We start from the raw sequence: 16,348 nt of genomic DNA on the forward strand, positions 1-16,348 counted from the left end.
CACCTCCCCCCGGGCTTACAAAGGAGCCAGAGAAATTGCTAGATGTCCACGAAACCCTTAGTCTAACCACTTTATTAGATGCCTGTCATTGCCCATAATATGCATTGACTGTATACATTAATGTGTGGGTGTTTCTATCCAGCCTGGTGACCAGTGGCGTCTGATGTATCGTATGATATTCACATGTGTTAGAAACAATGAGCCCGGGAGACCCTGCTCGTTTATAAAGTTTGTGCGACTCAGAGTACTGTCCCCAAATCGCGCCTCCACTGTGAAGTCATAGACTGACTGCTGCTTCTTTTTTTTTTAAGAATAGCCAGAATAGAGTACTGCCTTCTTAGGTGTGTGAGCCAACGCAGGCTTGAGTCCTAGCGCAGTGGTTCAACTGAAGGACAAGCGGAGGTAAGCCAGGGGTATTTATCTTTCTCCTTCTTCGTTATGCTGCTTGGCAAATAAGAAAAACACAAGCGGAATCTCGCAAAAAGAAGAGCAGTTGCAAAACTCTGTCTGCACCTTTTCATGACCTTCAGAGCAAACTCCATGCCATATGAAGGGGGAATCTTAAATAATGTCTTGTTCAACTATTTTATTGACTCTGCTATGGACCTTTTTTCTGAAACACTTTTTGCGTTTACGGAAGGCCTGTAATATTTACAGGAAACAGAATGTAGTGCTCTTCTTACAAGGACGTTCGTTGTGTCGTCAACTTTAAGGCATGTTTCTATGCATGTAGTCTGCTGAAAAGAGTTATGCTAATATTGAACACAACAAAATAATGCAGTTGCAAACTATGTTCGTGGCTTCAGAAGGATTATTTGTTGCTTCGTTTATTAGTAGATACTGTGTTTCCAGTGCAGTACTATCATTGGGTATACGAAGCGTTCTCCCTTTCCACCTTATCCCATTCCTCTAATCCACCTCTGCAGAATGTAGAATTCCTAATGTTTTTCCAAGAATGTATCTATGTGAAGAGTTGGTTGAGTCAGTTGGAGGAGGCTGGTGGCTGAGGACCTCTGATCACCAAGAGTAAATCCTTCTGCTTGGAACATTTTTGCATGGTGTGCTCACTCCATATTGCCATTTCGCTTACTGTGTTTCCAGAAAGATTTATTATTTAGGAGAACGTAGGTTTATTAGGTGAGGTGTACACTTAAAAAGTAAATTTTATTGAACAGATTAAACAGTATAACTACGCTTTTGGAAAGACAACTAGGTAAAAAGCATGGTCCTTTCTTGTAAATCTAGAGACTGAAGGATGTAATCGCAGCGCTACACTAGGACAAATTGTGTGATCCTGGGCAACAACAACAAAGAAAGTGTACATCAATGTACCTCATTGTCCATAAGCGGGGCATGTGGCTGCACAGGCAATACAATTCACATATTCCAATATACTTCAATAGAGCTCGCTTAATTTTTTTAAACATTTTAAGTATCCTATGTTTACATATCTATTGTATTGTGTATGTTATGTTATGTTATGTTAAAATATTTGTACCGCGCACGTACACCGAGACGGTTTCTTGGCGCTCATAACAGACATAATCCAGGGCAGAGGGTATTATTCTAAGGCCGCTTTGAAAAGGAAAGTTTTTTAAGTTTTTCTTAACGACTCATAAGAGGGGCAGTGGCGAAAAGAAGAAGGGAGGGAATTCCAAAAGGAAGGGCCTAGAAAAGAAAAACGCATTCCGCCATGTTTTTTGCGGCGGTTAGATGGGATACAGAGAAGATTATCAGCAGAGGATCTTAGATTACGGGTAGGGAGGTATCTCTTTAGCCTGGAGGAGATGAATTCGGGGGCGCGATTGTGGAGAGATTTGAAAATGGTGCATCCGAGTTTGAAGGAGCACCGTTTAGCCACTGGGAGCCAATGGAGGCTCCTCAGAAGGGGGGAGACATGCTGGTGTTTAGGTTGGTGGAACACCAAGCGGGCAGCCTGGTTCTGAATTAACTGGAGTTTTTGAAGCTGATAGGCGGGAATCCCCACATACAAGATATTAGCAAAGTCAACCCTGGAGATGACCAAAGCCAGTATGACTAGTATGAGTGCCTCTCTGGTGAGAAATCGGCAGATCTTGCGGATCCTGCGCAGTTGAAAAAAGCAGGATGATGTAACAGCCGAGATCTGGGATTTCATAGATAAATCCTCAGAGATGACCACTCCAAGGCTTTTCACAGAGCTGACCGGGCGAGGGGGGGTGCCAAGGGAAAGGGGCCAGTAATTGTCATCCCATGGATTGGTAGGACCACCCACCAGAACAAGTTCCGTCAGACGGATTCAGCTTGAGCTGGCTGTGAGCCATCCAGTCAGAGATGAACAACATTGTTGTTTGAAAATTAGAGCGGGAGGAAGGTGAAGTGTCCAAAGGGAAGACCAACTGCAGGTCATCTGCATAATTATATATAGTGGCAGGGGAGTGACAAGGGAGACCATAAGTGGTTGCATATATAGATTAAAGAGAAGCGGGGAAAGGGCAGAACCCTGGGGGACACCACAGGTGAGGGGGGAGAAAGGAGCAGAGAAGGTAGAAAGGTGGACTGCCTGGGAGTGGTCTTGCAGGAAGGATCGAACCCAGTCAAGGGCGATGCCCTGGATGCCGGCGTTTCTGACACGGTCGACCGTATGATCGACCGTGTCAAAAGCCGCCGAGAGATCCAACAATACAAGGGCTTGGGAAATGTTGTTCTCGGCGTCGGTTCCAAGAGTGTCCATGACAGCCGCGATCACCATCTCTCTGGTATGGAGGGGGCGAAAACCAGCCTGTTGGGGATCCAAAAAAAGGGAAGTCTCCATAAACGTGCTTAGACACCTAGTGACATAGGTTTCTAGGATTTTTCCCAAAAAAGGGAGAAGGGAAATGGGTCTGTAATTGATCAGCACAAGTGGGTCTGCGCTGGGCTTTTTCAGAATGGGTAACACCATAGCCTGCTTAAAAGCTTCTGGAACAACTCCTGATGTTAAAGAGGAGTTGAGGAGGGACAAAGCAGGATCAGGGCAGGCCATGAAGATTTCTTTGAGAATATGTGGGGGACAGCAGTCCTTGGGCGAACCGGAGCAGACTTTATGAAGAAGACTGTGGAAGTCGGTAATGGAAATAGGAGGAAAAGTATGACATTTCTGAGGGTTTTCAGGGGGGAGGGGAAATGATTTGGAAGGGGAAGGTGGAGAGATATTGTTTTTAATTGTGGAAATTTTATCTTGAAAGAAGGTATTAAGCTCATCACACAGTGCCTGGGTAGGCACGGGTGGAAGAGTGATGCGATCGGGAAGGGAAAGCTCATTGACAATCAAAAAGATGTCTTTGGCTTTTGAAGCAGACTCCAAGATTTTACGGGAAAAGTAGGAAGTCTTTGCCTCGAGTATAGAGGATTTATATTTGTTAAGAAGAGTAGTAAATTCTGTCTTAAGTGTGGGGTCGTACTTGTGGCGCCAACGACGTTCAGCTTGGCGGAGGGCTAATTTATCAAGTTTAAGCTGGTCATTAAACCATCGCTGGGCGTCATGGGGGCGCTGGACTTTTATGGTCTTTAGAGGAGCTACAGTGTCGGCTGCTGCCTTTAGCCAGTGCTCAAGAGTAGAGGCTTGAGGAGAGACTGATTCGGACACTGGAGGGACTGAGGCTGCCAAAAGAGAGTGAAGTTTTGACAGATTGGCATTTTTCCAATTACGGGCCGTGATGTTAGCCGGGCGCGGAGGGCGGTGGAAGCTAGGAAGGTCAACAGAGAAGGAAATTAAGTAGTACATGATGGCTCTTTCAAGGACACAACTCAGAGGCAAGCCAGACGCCTGGCTTGGCTCCCCATAGCAATTCAGTTTCATGGGTTGTCCACTTCTGTCAGTTGTGGACACATTTCTAAAATTGAGTTTTGTGGGGGCATGGTGGGTAAAGGGACTTCAGGAGGTCTCCCAGGTTCTTTAGAACGGTGGGACCCGGGAAGAGAGGCGGGAGGGGAGCATCTTAGGCATTTAGAGATAGAAAACGGTCACCGGGTCCCTCTTCCTTTAGATGAGTGACAAGCCTGACCCTAGCAGTAGGTGTATGAATCTCAGCATGGGGAGGCTTAGTGGCACAGTAGTTAGTGTCTAGTGGTTAGTGAGCTGGGGCATTATGGCTGAACAGGTGCAGATGGTTATCAGAGGGCTCCTGGAAGAAGAGCAGAAGGCCATACTAGTCTCCGGTGTGTCGGGACAGGATTCGGTTTCTCATTGTGCTGGTCCCATCAGGAGACCGGTGGAGGGTGCAGGGGTAGCGGCAGCAGTGCTCGCATGCGCCGCTTAGTGTTCGAAAGGTCCAAAGGTGGCAATAAAAGGGTCGATAGCAAAGGGCAGTGAAAGTGGAGCGGGACTGCGGCAGACCCATGCAGAAAGAGTGCATTCTGCCACCTTAGTAGTGGCATAGTGGGGTGGAGGCAGTAAAATAAAAAATAAAACCCCCTCACCTGTCGCCATGCGCAGTAAGTCACCTGCTGCTGGTGGTAGCCTGGAGCCTGGGAAGCGAGAGGTGCAGGCGGAGCATATTAAGGTACACACAATCTGCTGGTCTGTTTTGGGATGGTGCAGCAGGAGATGGAGAGGTGCAGGCACGAGTGGTGAGAAAGGGGGATGAGTGGAAAGAAACTCAATTAGATTACAAGGAGGATGTGGAGGTGTTGGAAGAAAAATATTTGTGATGCGTGTGGATAGTATAGGCAAGGAGAAGATCGGCAATAGACGGCAGGGTAAGTATAGAGTCGGACTGCTATGCCGAACAGTGGTAAGGAGACCTGGTGCTGGAGCACTGACAAACAAGAGCCTGGAGCTGGAAGAGTTGACAAGATGGTACCAATGGTGCGGATGGCTTCGGAGCAGGAATAAGGTCATCAAAAAAGAAGAGGGAGTTGCAATGGAATACGACTGAGATAGTGGGGATAAGGGGAGAGGACAGAGTGGTAAGTAGGCAGATGAAAGGTAAAAACACTGGGACCAAGAGTGTGACAAAAGATGAGGTCATTGTGGTCCGTGACGGTAAGGAGGACACAGCATTAGGGGTGTCGGATGGGTCGAATAAAGAGGATTGTAAGAAAGAGCAAGGAACTCCCATAAGTGAGCATTACAAAGCTTTTAGCGGTGCATTTGATGACAGCCACAAAAGAACAGTTTTGGAAGGGGAACTATTTGAAGATTTCAAGCTGTTACATGGAAAAGTGGGGGACAAAAAAGGGTCATAAGGAGAAGAGTATAGAGTTTTCTAGAATGCCGAAAGCGCCTATCATTATTGAAAATTGAACAGCAGCATCGTTGATATATGCGAGCGAGCATTAATTGTGAAAACTTTCCAGAGAGTAGTGTGGCATTATGTACGTACATAGGTGTGATCAGGAAGACTAATAACTTTTCATGGGTTAGCCTGGTTAAGCACAAGGAAGAATTTAGAGCTAGATTAGCGTAAGGCGTGAATTGTTAGCAGGAGGAGTTGGATATGGATATGCTGCTCCAGCAGATGGCATTCATTATGCGAACGCCTAGGACACACACTGTGCGTGGTCTTCCACTGATCTTTCGGCCCTTCCTCAGACGTTCCACCAAAAGAGGTGCTGGAGTGGGCAGCATGTGCAGAAGGAGCCTGCTGGGCCTTTATTAAATGTTTTTGCAACAGGAACTTCTGAAACTATAAGTACAAGTGCTCAAAATGTGGAGGAAAACATCAGGTCACGCACTGCTTTGGGAACACAGGGGGAGTTGGCCAGGTGCATCAGGAGGGACTCATCAGGCCCATGCAGAATGGAGATGGGGTAGTCAGAGTCAGTTGGGGAATAGCTTGTATGCCAGTTAAATTGAACATAGTTACCATTTGGTAGTAATTATCCTTTAGCTGAGTCTGCAAATGAGTTAAGTAGTGGGTTTTAAGTTGGGATATAAAGGCCCTAGGAAAAGGGGATAGGAGGGGAATCTATATTTTACAATAGGGCAACAGGCTGTAGGGCAGGAATAATTGGGCAAGTTAAGGAAGGGAGGATAGAGTGGCCCCTCCCAGATTGGCTCTTGGAACACCTTGTTGGACCCGGCCCTTTTGGCAGGTTCAGCCCGAGACTTTTTGCTTTTTCCTAGCCTGTTGCTGGAACCTGGTGTTGGTGATTTTAGGCCTCTGCGCACTTTTTCACTGTGGTACAGTGTAAAGTGCGTGAGCTCTCTGTGTATGTGTGGTGAGTGACCTGCCCTCCCATAGGAATGAATGGGGAATATGTATGCCCATGGTATTTCCTGATGTGTGGAGAGTGCAGGGTCGAGTTTGGTATGAGAGAACTCAGGAGACTGAATGCTGCGCAATGATATATGCGGCATGACTGTGTCTAGTGGAGAAGTGCCACTTTTAGAAGTTGGCATATTTGTGTAATTTGTGTCTGGCGGGTGATTGGCTGGTGAGCCTGGCCCAAGAGTGCCTGGGCCTGCTTGTGGATTGACTGTCTGGTTTGAGGGTGGCAGGGGCTGGGGAGCCCCAGGAGGTTGTCTGAGTCAGCCCGTGGATGAAAGGCTGCATCTGCTGCCAGGGAAGTGGGAGGAGATGGCACCTGGGAGTGACTAGGGCTGTGCCTGCCTGACCACAATGCTGGCTCAACCTCCCGCTGGGCGACTGTCACCTCTGTCCCCGACACTGAAGAGAGTTCCCTAAAACCAGTTCTAGCTGGTTCTCACACTGCCTGCACAAAGACTTTTCTAAGTATAAGTAGGGGCTGTGTCCCCTTCCAATTTGTTCTTGTTTTTGACTTGAATCCTGCCAGGGGCGTGCTGCTGCTTGGGCCCAGGGGAATCCCTGGGCCCTGCCCAGCCCCTGGACACCTGATGGACTTTCCCTGGGGACCTTTGCCTGTGGTCCCCTGCTGCAGACTTCTGGGAACTTTCTCTTGCTTTTGCGCCAAGGCTTTTTATAGCCTAAAGTGCCTGGAAGGACTTTGCTGCATCCCCTGGAGGTCTTTGTTGGATTTATGGGCCTTTACTAGTGCTCTAGCGCCTGGGAGTGCTTGACTTTGGCCCCCAGCGCTTAACTTTGGTTCCTCTAATGCCTAGGAGCGCTGTTTTTCTGTCTGCTAGCGCTGGAGCGCGTTTTTGGGTCTCTAGCGCTTGGGAGCGCTTCATGTGCATTAGCAGGTGCCCACCCTGCGTGTTGTGCCCCCGAGCGAGTCCCACATCGCTTGATTAGGTAATATACAACGGGAGCTCACCCCGTGCTCTAGCGAAGAAATTGCTATATTTTTGGCCTCTACAGCGCGACCAGAGCCAGTGGGCTCGTCAGGAGGGCCGCGCTGCCATTGGCTGGCCCCAAGAAGAGTTGCCGCGCCGTGATTGGCTGACCGGCCCGAGATTCCCTATGACGCGTCCCCCGGCCGCGCCGTGATTGGCTGCCGGTCCGGGGAGAGAGAGGAAGATGGCGGCGGCCGCTGCGGGGCTCCCGTGACCGAGAGGGAGCCCCGAGAGAAGAAGCGTGGCCTGCTGCTGGGGCTCCCGTGTGCTGAGGGAGACCCGAGTGAGGAGAGCCGCAGATCGCCAGAGAACCGGTGAGTGGGGCAGAAGAGAAGGGAGGGGCACCGGGACACATTGTCGGTGTCCGCCCCCACCCAGTAGCGCGAGCTCGCGCTTATTGTCAGTTTGAAGCCACGAGGGCTTCAAGGGCGGCCCCGGTTGGCAGAGGGTCGCCCCAACGTGGAGGTAGAGCCCAGAGAGGCTCTGAAGGGGCATATCTGTTTTCGCTCCCCGTGGGAGCAGAGGAAGCCTAGGGGTGCCGGTTGAGAGGCACAGAGCCAGGGCGGCCCCGATTGGCAGCGGGTCGCCCCAACGTTGTAGAGCCCTGAAAAGGCTCCCTGGGGGCATGTTGGCTAGAGCCCCGAGAGGCTCCCAGAGGGAAGGTGTGTTTCCCGAGCCCAGATGGCTCCAACGACGGGGCCATAATTATTTAAGAGCCTGTGTGGCTCCAACGTGTGTTTTCAGAGCCTGTGTGGCTCCAGCAGTGGGCGCAGTTCGCGCCTAAGGGTCAGTGAGGACCCTGTCGCAGTTTGAAGTTCCAGCTGCCCAGCAATTAGTGGGCAGCTGCACCGTTTAGGTCTGGTGTGGTTCCCAGGTGCCCAGCACGTAGTGGGAACCTGCTAAGTTTAGGTTTTGTGCCAGTGGCGCACCCCTGACTGGCGCTGCATGGCAGCGCGCCCTGACATTCTGGACACAGGGCTCTTTTAGTCCCTTTATTAGATGGGGGCTGGTATGTGATTTCTGCGCAATGTGATTTCTATGTTTTTAATAGTAATTGCCTACTGTGTGTTTTTGCGCTATTGTGTTGTTCTGGCACCTCTGAATGTTTTTAGGCATCATGTGTCTTCTTGCGCTGCACCTCTGAATGTATTTTATTGCATCATGTGCTTTGTTCTGAACACCGCTGAATGTGTAGGTTTATGCATCATGTGTTTCCCTTGTCCTACACCTCTGAGTGTTTTTAGGCATCATGTGTTTTTCCTTTATTACTCCTCTGAATGGGTTTCATGCATCATGGGTAATGTGTTCTTGTTTATACCCCTAGGTGCTGTGTGATACTTAGGTGGTTGTTCTTTTTAGTACAGGTGGTCCTAGTGAGGTCCTGGTTCCTGTTACCAGTGGTTACTGGTTGTGTGCCATAGTTGCTAATTTGTGCTACTATGATTTTTATTCTTTATTATTTATTCTAGAAGTGCTATTTCGGATTCTGACAGTGGCCCACGTGGCCCTGTCTTGTGTACATACTCCCTTGTGAATATTGCCTGTGCCAGTTGGCACCATGTATATTGTGTGATACTATCTGATGTGTTTTTACAATACAAAAGTTATTTTATAATAACCTTGTGTGGAGTTCCTTTTGTGGTGTGCCTAGGATGTTGTTGCTGTTGTGTGCTGGCGCAAATGCTTTACACATTGCCTCCGAGTTTAGCCTTACTGCTTGTGTCAAGCTACCAGGGGGTGAGCAGGGGTTATCTTGGCGTGTGACTCCCTTGCCCTGACTAGAATGGTGGTTTCTGCCTAGCTTTGGCGTCAGCCTTAGCCAACCAGAAATAGCCAGTTCTAACACACCTCATAACATATTCGATTAGTGTGGGCCCCAAAAAACGAGCGGGGTCAGTTTAGATTGATTCAACATTTGTCAAGTATGCTTCAATGGCTGATGCTCTGGACATGGTAAAATAGTGGAGCGCAGGGCAAAAGTATGATTTGAAGTTGGGTTTTTAACTTCTACAGGTTTTATTCAGGGTATTTTTTAATTGTTAGGTTTTCATTTTCATAGACAGTTATACTGACAAGGTGCTGCCTAAGAGATGTTCTATGTCTTGCCACTACTAGGGAAGTTTCACACTTTACTGCAATGGCTATTCACCACAGTATATGGGGGGCGGGGGGCTGATTACCCATTTCTTGGATGCTTTTTTCTTTGTTGGGGCAGAAGGACAGGAGAAGCATCACAGAGCTTTACATTTAATGGAGGACATTGGGGCTCCTTTGGCCACAGTAAAAACAGGTGGCCTGGTTACTGTTTTGGCATTGCTTGGAATTAATGAAGATAGATTCTGCAAATATGGAAGCAAAATTTCCTGCAGAGAAACTGAAGAGTATGGTCAAGCTGGTGGAGAGTGTGCTGGCAAGAAAAAACGTGGACGTGAGGACAGTCCAAGTATTGTTGGGCCATTTGAACATTGGCTTTTGTATCGTATGAGTGGGCAGAAAATTCTGCAGGAATTTAGCTTTGGCCCGAATTTATTTATTTATTGATAATCAGGAGATCGGTTGCCTCTTCCCAGGGTAAGATTAACAGCGGAAGTGAGAGCCAATCTGCGAGTCTGGGTGGCCTTCTTGAAACACTTCAATTGAGTACAGATAGTACATCTGGATGGTGAGACGCAGTAGAGCATACATCTTTTTCTGGATACAGCTGATGGATCTGGTTTTGGCCTATACTGAAAGCAAATTGTGCACAAAACATTGACATGATTGGAAACAGGGGGTAGGAGCATTGTGTTCTTGGATTCTCTTCTTTGGTGGTGGCAGTGATTTTGTGGGGGAAAGTATTTTAAGAACAAGTAGCAGTCAAAATAGATGGCATGGCAGTGGTATACAGAGTGAGCAGGCAGTCGGTGAGATTAAAAGTTCTACAGTTGTTGTGGGTGTTAGTGTTGGGACATCAGTACTAAAACACTGATTTCAGAGTGCAACATTTGCCTGTTGTAAATAATGCATGACACTCTGGACAAGGCTTTGTTTTCAGAGGACACTGGCACTGAACAAAGATGCCAAATGAGCTGTGGACTCTAGGTCGCTGAGAGTGGATTACCTTACTAAAGGGTAATTTGTGAGCTCAACACTAATCGCCTACCAGCAGGTGTGGAGTAGGTTTGGGGCTTCAGGGACAAAGTACAGAGTGAGAGTGTATGGTTCAGAAGCTATGTATCTGGGGGATGTGTTGAATTATATATTGGATTTGACAGAGAAGGCTCTGGTCTCTGTGACCATTTCAGGAAAATTGACAGGTGTGGTGTCCTATGGCAATTTACTGAGGGGTTTTGGCCCTTCTGCGTGAGAGATGGGTACACGCATTTTGGAAAGTGGGAATTGGCAGGAAACAAAAAGGATTAAAAGACAGATTACAATGTTAATGTTGAGGAAGTTGCTGGGGATATTGCCAGGAGTGTGTTTGGACAAAAGCGAAATAGCCTGGTTTTCATTGGTGTTGTCCCGATTGCTCTTTGGGGCTTTCAGAGTGGCAGAGTTGATCGGGGAGAGAAAGACTGTTGGTGCTCAATGTGTACGTTGAGGGGAGATGTGTGGTTGTGTTCTTGCGGGATTTTAAGAAGGTCAGAGACGTAACAGCAAGGAGGGGGTGCCGCGTTATCCGGTGTAAGCATTAGCAAGATGCCCTATAGTAGATGGGCAGTAGCATTTAAAAACGGGTTTGGGTAGAGGAAGGAGGATCTTTGAGCATGCAGACTGTTCCATTTTGATACGTTTTCAGGGTCTGAGGGGAGGTGCGGGTTATCTGCATCTAGTGACATGGCAAGGTTACAAGAGCACTCTTCCTTTGGGAATAAGTTACATGCCGGAACCTAATAGTAGGTTTAGGATTTTGGCCCACCCATTAGTTTTAAGGTGTTGGAAGTACAGTTAGTTGGGGTATTTTCGTGGAGTTTGCAGTGTGATCATAGTTGAATTGGTTAGGGATTGTTTTTATGGACCAGACAAGTAAAAATGGGGGACTTATTTGTAGTTGTGACTGATGGATAGGTGCACATAGGTGGCAAGATTTGGGGTTTAAGATGGTTTCATGGTTGGTTTCCTTAATGGTTGAGCAGATTTCCTAAAGGGAGGAGTGAAATCCATATGGCAAGTTAAGATGTTTGGGTATATAGGTTGCTCTTCGGGTCTTGGGCAAGCAAGCTGTTGAAAAGAACGTTTTGTGAAGGGGAGGGTGCTTAGGGGATTGGTGGGGGGAGTCAATTGGTCAGGTATACATCGATGTTTAGAGAGGCCATTTCGTTTAGCTTGCAAGATGTGTGCCAGAGTTGTGGGCTATTGTAAAGAGCACCTGCTTCATTAAAGTGCCCTTTGTCCCATATAGGAGGTGTCCACCTTGGGATATTGCCATCTCGCCCGAATATCTGATGGTTAGAGGAGAAGGACAAGCAACAGGAGTCCATATCCCTTTCCCTATGGTATCTAGTTTCAAAGTTCCATAATTTCTGTTGTCTCAGAAAATAGTTCATTGAAGACTTTTTTTTTAACTAATCATTTAGGGCCAGCTGCCCAAATGAACCCACCCACTGCAGGAAGGAAGTGCAGAAATCACTGCTTCATTCACGGCAAAAGTAATGCATACCAGAATGCTTTAGCTAAAGAACAGCAGAGATTATGACTAGATGCAGAAGTTTCTATGACTTTTTGCCATGACGAGTGCCATCCCCGTTTACGCAGCTGCTTTAATTGAAAACCCTATTTTCAGTATGCCAATTAGGAAGATGAGACAACACCCCAAAGACAATTGTGTTTTCACATTAAGAAAAAAATTATATTTTACCAAGTGCCTTTCATTACATGTAATGGCAATTTCCATTTGTCTGCTATTTCTGGAATCTACATACTAAACTTTACAACTCACCGCTGTCTGAAAAACAACTGGAGGCGGGATTGAGTTAAAGATCAATTGGGGAAGCAAAACAGAGGACCTTGAATGTTGCAAAAACTTAACTCCTCTAGATGTGGTAAATATCGTTCACAACGAATTTTTTATAACGAGGACTTTGACCCCGCATACCATTACTCCACATAGTGCACCTACCCCGCATTCCATTACTCTGCATTGTTTTACGTGTGCATTTACCATGCATGCCTTTACAACTAATTTCTTTGGAAAGGTATGTATGGTAAATGCACATGCCTAGTAAAAAAAAAAAATTGGGGCTATCCACGTCGTTGTGAGGAAACGGAGGCTCTTTCGTTTCGTCACAATGACGTGCACCGCCTCTCAGAGACGGACGACATGAAGCAGGAACCAGGAGGAGAGAGGAACCACGAGGAGGGAGAGAGCTAAGGGGGGGATTGGCCCTGGGGTTTGGGTAAATTATTTTAGTGTTTATGGTAGTCTCGGGAGGTAGTGTTTCAGTGTAGGGACCAGACTGGGGGTCGGAAGGGTTCGTGCTATGGATAATGGTTTAGGGTAGTGTTTGTGTAGTGTAGGGTAGTGTTTTAGGGTAGTGTCGGGGGTCATGCAGGGTAGGTGTTTGAGTTTAGGGACCGGACTGGGGGTCAGGAGGGGGTCATGCTGGGGGTAGTGTCTTAGGGTAGTGTTGTGGTGTTAGGGTAGTGTTTTAAAGTTTAGGGTATTGCTGGGGGATTGAGCAGGGTAGTGTCTGAATGTAGGGACCGGACTGGGGGGGTCGGGGGAGGGTTGTGCTGGGGGTAGTGTTTTAGGGTTTAGGGAAGTTTTGTGGTGTGTGTGTGTAGTGCAGAGTAGTGGTTTATGGTAGTGTCGGGAGGTCGTGCTGGATTGTGTAAATGTAGGGAGAGGTCTGGGTGTCGGGGAGGGTCGTGCAGGGGTACTACATTAGGGTGTAGGATAGGGCAGGGTACTCTCACTTACTTTTAAAACTTTTACTATGAGTATACCTTTACCACGCATGCCTTTGTGTTGTAATGGCATGTGTGGTAAAGGCATAGTCGTGGTAAAAGTTTGCGTTGTCATAACTTGCGGTGTCATTGAATTTGCGTTGTAAAGATTTGTGGTGATGGTATGCGGAGTGTTTGTTAGCGGGGTAACATCATATAATCTCTAGATGTAGCACCATGTACACCCCAAGATAGAACCTGTGTTAAGAGTGCCTTGCAGGTCTAATATGAGGAAACTTGAATTAACTGTGATGGTTAGGTTTGTGGATGACCACAAACTATAAAGCAGCAAGACAAAATGTCACACTCCTGCTCATAGCTGTTAAGTTTCCCCAGGCCCATGCGTGACTAATTAGTGTTGGACTACTTTTTTTCCTTTGAATTCTGGGACTTTTAGTCTTTGATTTTTACCGGTTTACATTAGACTATAACTCCCAGAATTCTAAGAAAAAACAATGACTGGCCTAACTAGTCACGAGTGGACTTGGGAAATTGACCATAGCTACTCAAAACTTTACCTCTACCCCTCCAAACGGAGCTTCCTTTTTGACATTTTAAGCACTTTGTGCCTAAGTCTTTATAATGTTTCCCCCCTCCCCCCACACACACACACACGTAACCAGGCCAAATTTGTGTGCTTTTATACTCACAGGTTGGAGATTCTAAAGGCGTTAAGTGTTTGTGGATAATGCAGGTGGGAACCAAGAAATTAGTCATTGTAACAATTTTTATTTTTTTAAATGAAAGTCAGGAAAAACTTCTTTGCTAGAATGTATATTGTATTCCCTCTCAAAATAGCTTCAAGAGAAGATGTCCTGTTCTAGGGATACCCTCTACTCTTCTTGGAGAAACAGGAGTTGGAAAAAAAAAACTTTTTTGTTACTACAGATTTGCATTTTTCTAAAGTGGTAGTCAATGTTTCCCCCTACTTTTTGTGGTTCTCCCTACCTGCCATTTGTTGTGGAAACAGGTGTGAAACACATGGGTGAACTCAAAGCTATACACTCCTGAAAACTAGACAACATGTGAAATACAGCAATGGGTCATTTGTGTTAATCTCCCTTGCATCAGAGTTTTCTTCCCTTATGTGGCGAAACAAATGAACATGTCCTCTACACTCCCCAGCTAGATATGGGAAAGGTGGAGGCTAAAGCCTGCCAGAGATTTGCTCCTGATCCTTGGCTGAAGCTGGGAAGCCTGAGCATGGAGTCCATGTTCCTACTCTTGAGCAAAGACAGGGCTGTTATTAAACATCTACAGCATTGCATGTAGGAACAATAGAAATGGGGCACTCTCCATGGTCACCATTTTATAACTGGGGATGACTGAGGTAGTGGAACTTGTTGTACAGAGAGGTATTTGTGGATTCCCACCTGTTGGCCATGCCAAAAAACACAGATTTGGAGATCTTGGCAAATTACTTTTAATGTTCCTAGGCTAATCCGGAGTGCCAGTTTAAATAATTAAGATGTCTTTCCAACTCTCTCTGGTGTCCAATAGTCCCATATATGGAATAGGTGTCATTACCCTCCCCTCACTTAGAACTAATATTATCTTATCTACTGAAAACATCTGAATTGGGGAGTCCACTTCAAAAACCCTGTAACAGAAAAAAAATAATGCCTTGGCTAATCAGTTATGATTTTTATTTCAATTGTTGACCATCAAACTAATCTGAGAACCAAGCCATCAGGATCACGCTCATTTTGTGCAATACATTTTGCTGTGTTGTACTAAAATTCTCATGGTAATTTTAAACTTTAAAAACAAAAAGTGATGGTAGAAAATCTTTCAAGTAGTCTAACTGGCAATTGCTTGGGGTAGCATTCCAACCCATGTGTTTTTGCCCACTATGCCACCTCAGATTAGACCCAGTCATTTGCAAACCAACCTTGGTCCTGCTCCAATAACAATCCAGTCCGAACTGCCAAGAAAGGTGCTCCAGAACCGGAAAATAAGCAACCCAAGTCCCGTTTCCACCTAGATGGGTGCAGCATTCTCCATATGAACTTTTGTGTTTCTAATGTTATGTCCTACATAGCCAAGGGAATGCCCAGACATGAGTTTGATAAACATTATGCCAATAAAGAATGAAGAGGACCTCACGGCGACCCTGCACCCAGCTGCCTTCAACCAGGCACAGCAGGTGTTTGTCATAGGGCCTGCTTTGCCCAGCACAGTGCAAAATTTGCTACCTACCAAATTTAATGCAGAATGAAACAACGTACAAGTAAATAGTGGATTAAACATTTTCTCTCATAGATCTATGTCCCACCTGCAGTAATAAGCTCAATAGCAAAAGTAACACATCTGAACCTACTAACCATGTACCAAATTATGTGGATCCAACAAGTGGAGCCGAATTTCGTAGAAAATGAACATTCCTTTAAATCTCCTTTAAACTGACCACTCCGCCCTTTATAGACTTGAATTAAAATGAGAAAAACAAGAGTAAACTAAACATGCAAATTGCATGCAGATCCAAACAGTAACAAGATTATTGGTATATCGCAACGGTTTTATGAATATGACCAAAAGAAAATGGAAATTCATTGAAAAAAAGCAAAAAACAAACGTCAAGTGATGTTACCGTTAGGTGGCATTAAGGTCTAACCTCACATATGAAGAAAATACTGGAAAAGGTTGAAGTGCTGTTATTGTTAGGTGTTGAAATGAGATACAATCGAACATTTAAAAAACAAAAACCACTGAAATTCAACAGTTAAGAGTTTACGTAGCTAACTATACTTACGCACCACCATACGCAGCTCATGAACTCATATAATAAATCACGCATGACATATTAAATGGCATCATTGATGACGCTGCTGATGGCATTAGCCAGTCATTGTGAAAGAATACTATAGGGTTGTGGACTTGAAATAATTCAACACGCTACAACTGTGCCCAATTTTCTATCTCCAATCTCATCACAGTTAGCATAACCTCTGGCCACATGCTGGACACACATCATATCTGGCAAGTCACTCAACTTTGGTGGATGTTACACTCGTTATACTGATATTCACGGTAGGAAGCCGGCTCTGTATAGACTATACCAATAAGAGGTATAATGTGCTCTGAGTTCAGTGTGTCCCCAAAGATATGGCAGAGGTTAAAGTAGATAATACCTTACTCTAAATTTAGTGGTAGCTGGGCTGAGCAGTAAGGCTTATCAGAGGGCAGTGTGAATGCATTTGTTGT

At 46.0% G+C, this 16,348-nt stretch overlaps 1 protein-coding gene across 7 annotated transcripts in view; it reads right to left on the minus strand.

Annotated features, from left to right (window-relative positions):
- The window catches only part of SSBP2 (single stranded DNA binding protein 2), an 836,850-nt gene that overhangs the window by 602,658 nt on the left and 217,844 nt on the right, over positions 1-16,348 (minus strand). The window lies entirely within an intron of this gene.

This window comes from Lissotriton vulgaris, chromosome 3_1 (genome assembly GCF_964263255.1).
Source record: "Lissotriton vulgaris chromosome 3_1, aLisVul1.2, whole genome shotgun sequence".
Classification (NCBI taxonomy): domain Eukaryota; kingdom Metazoa; phylum Chordata; class Amphibia; order Caudata; family Salamandridae; genus Lissotriton; species Lissotriton vulgaris.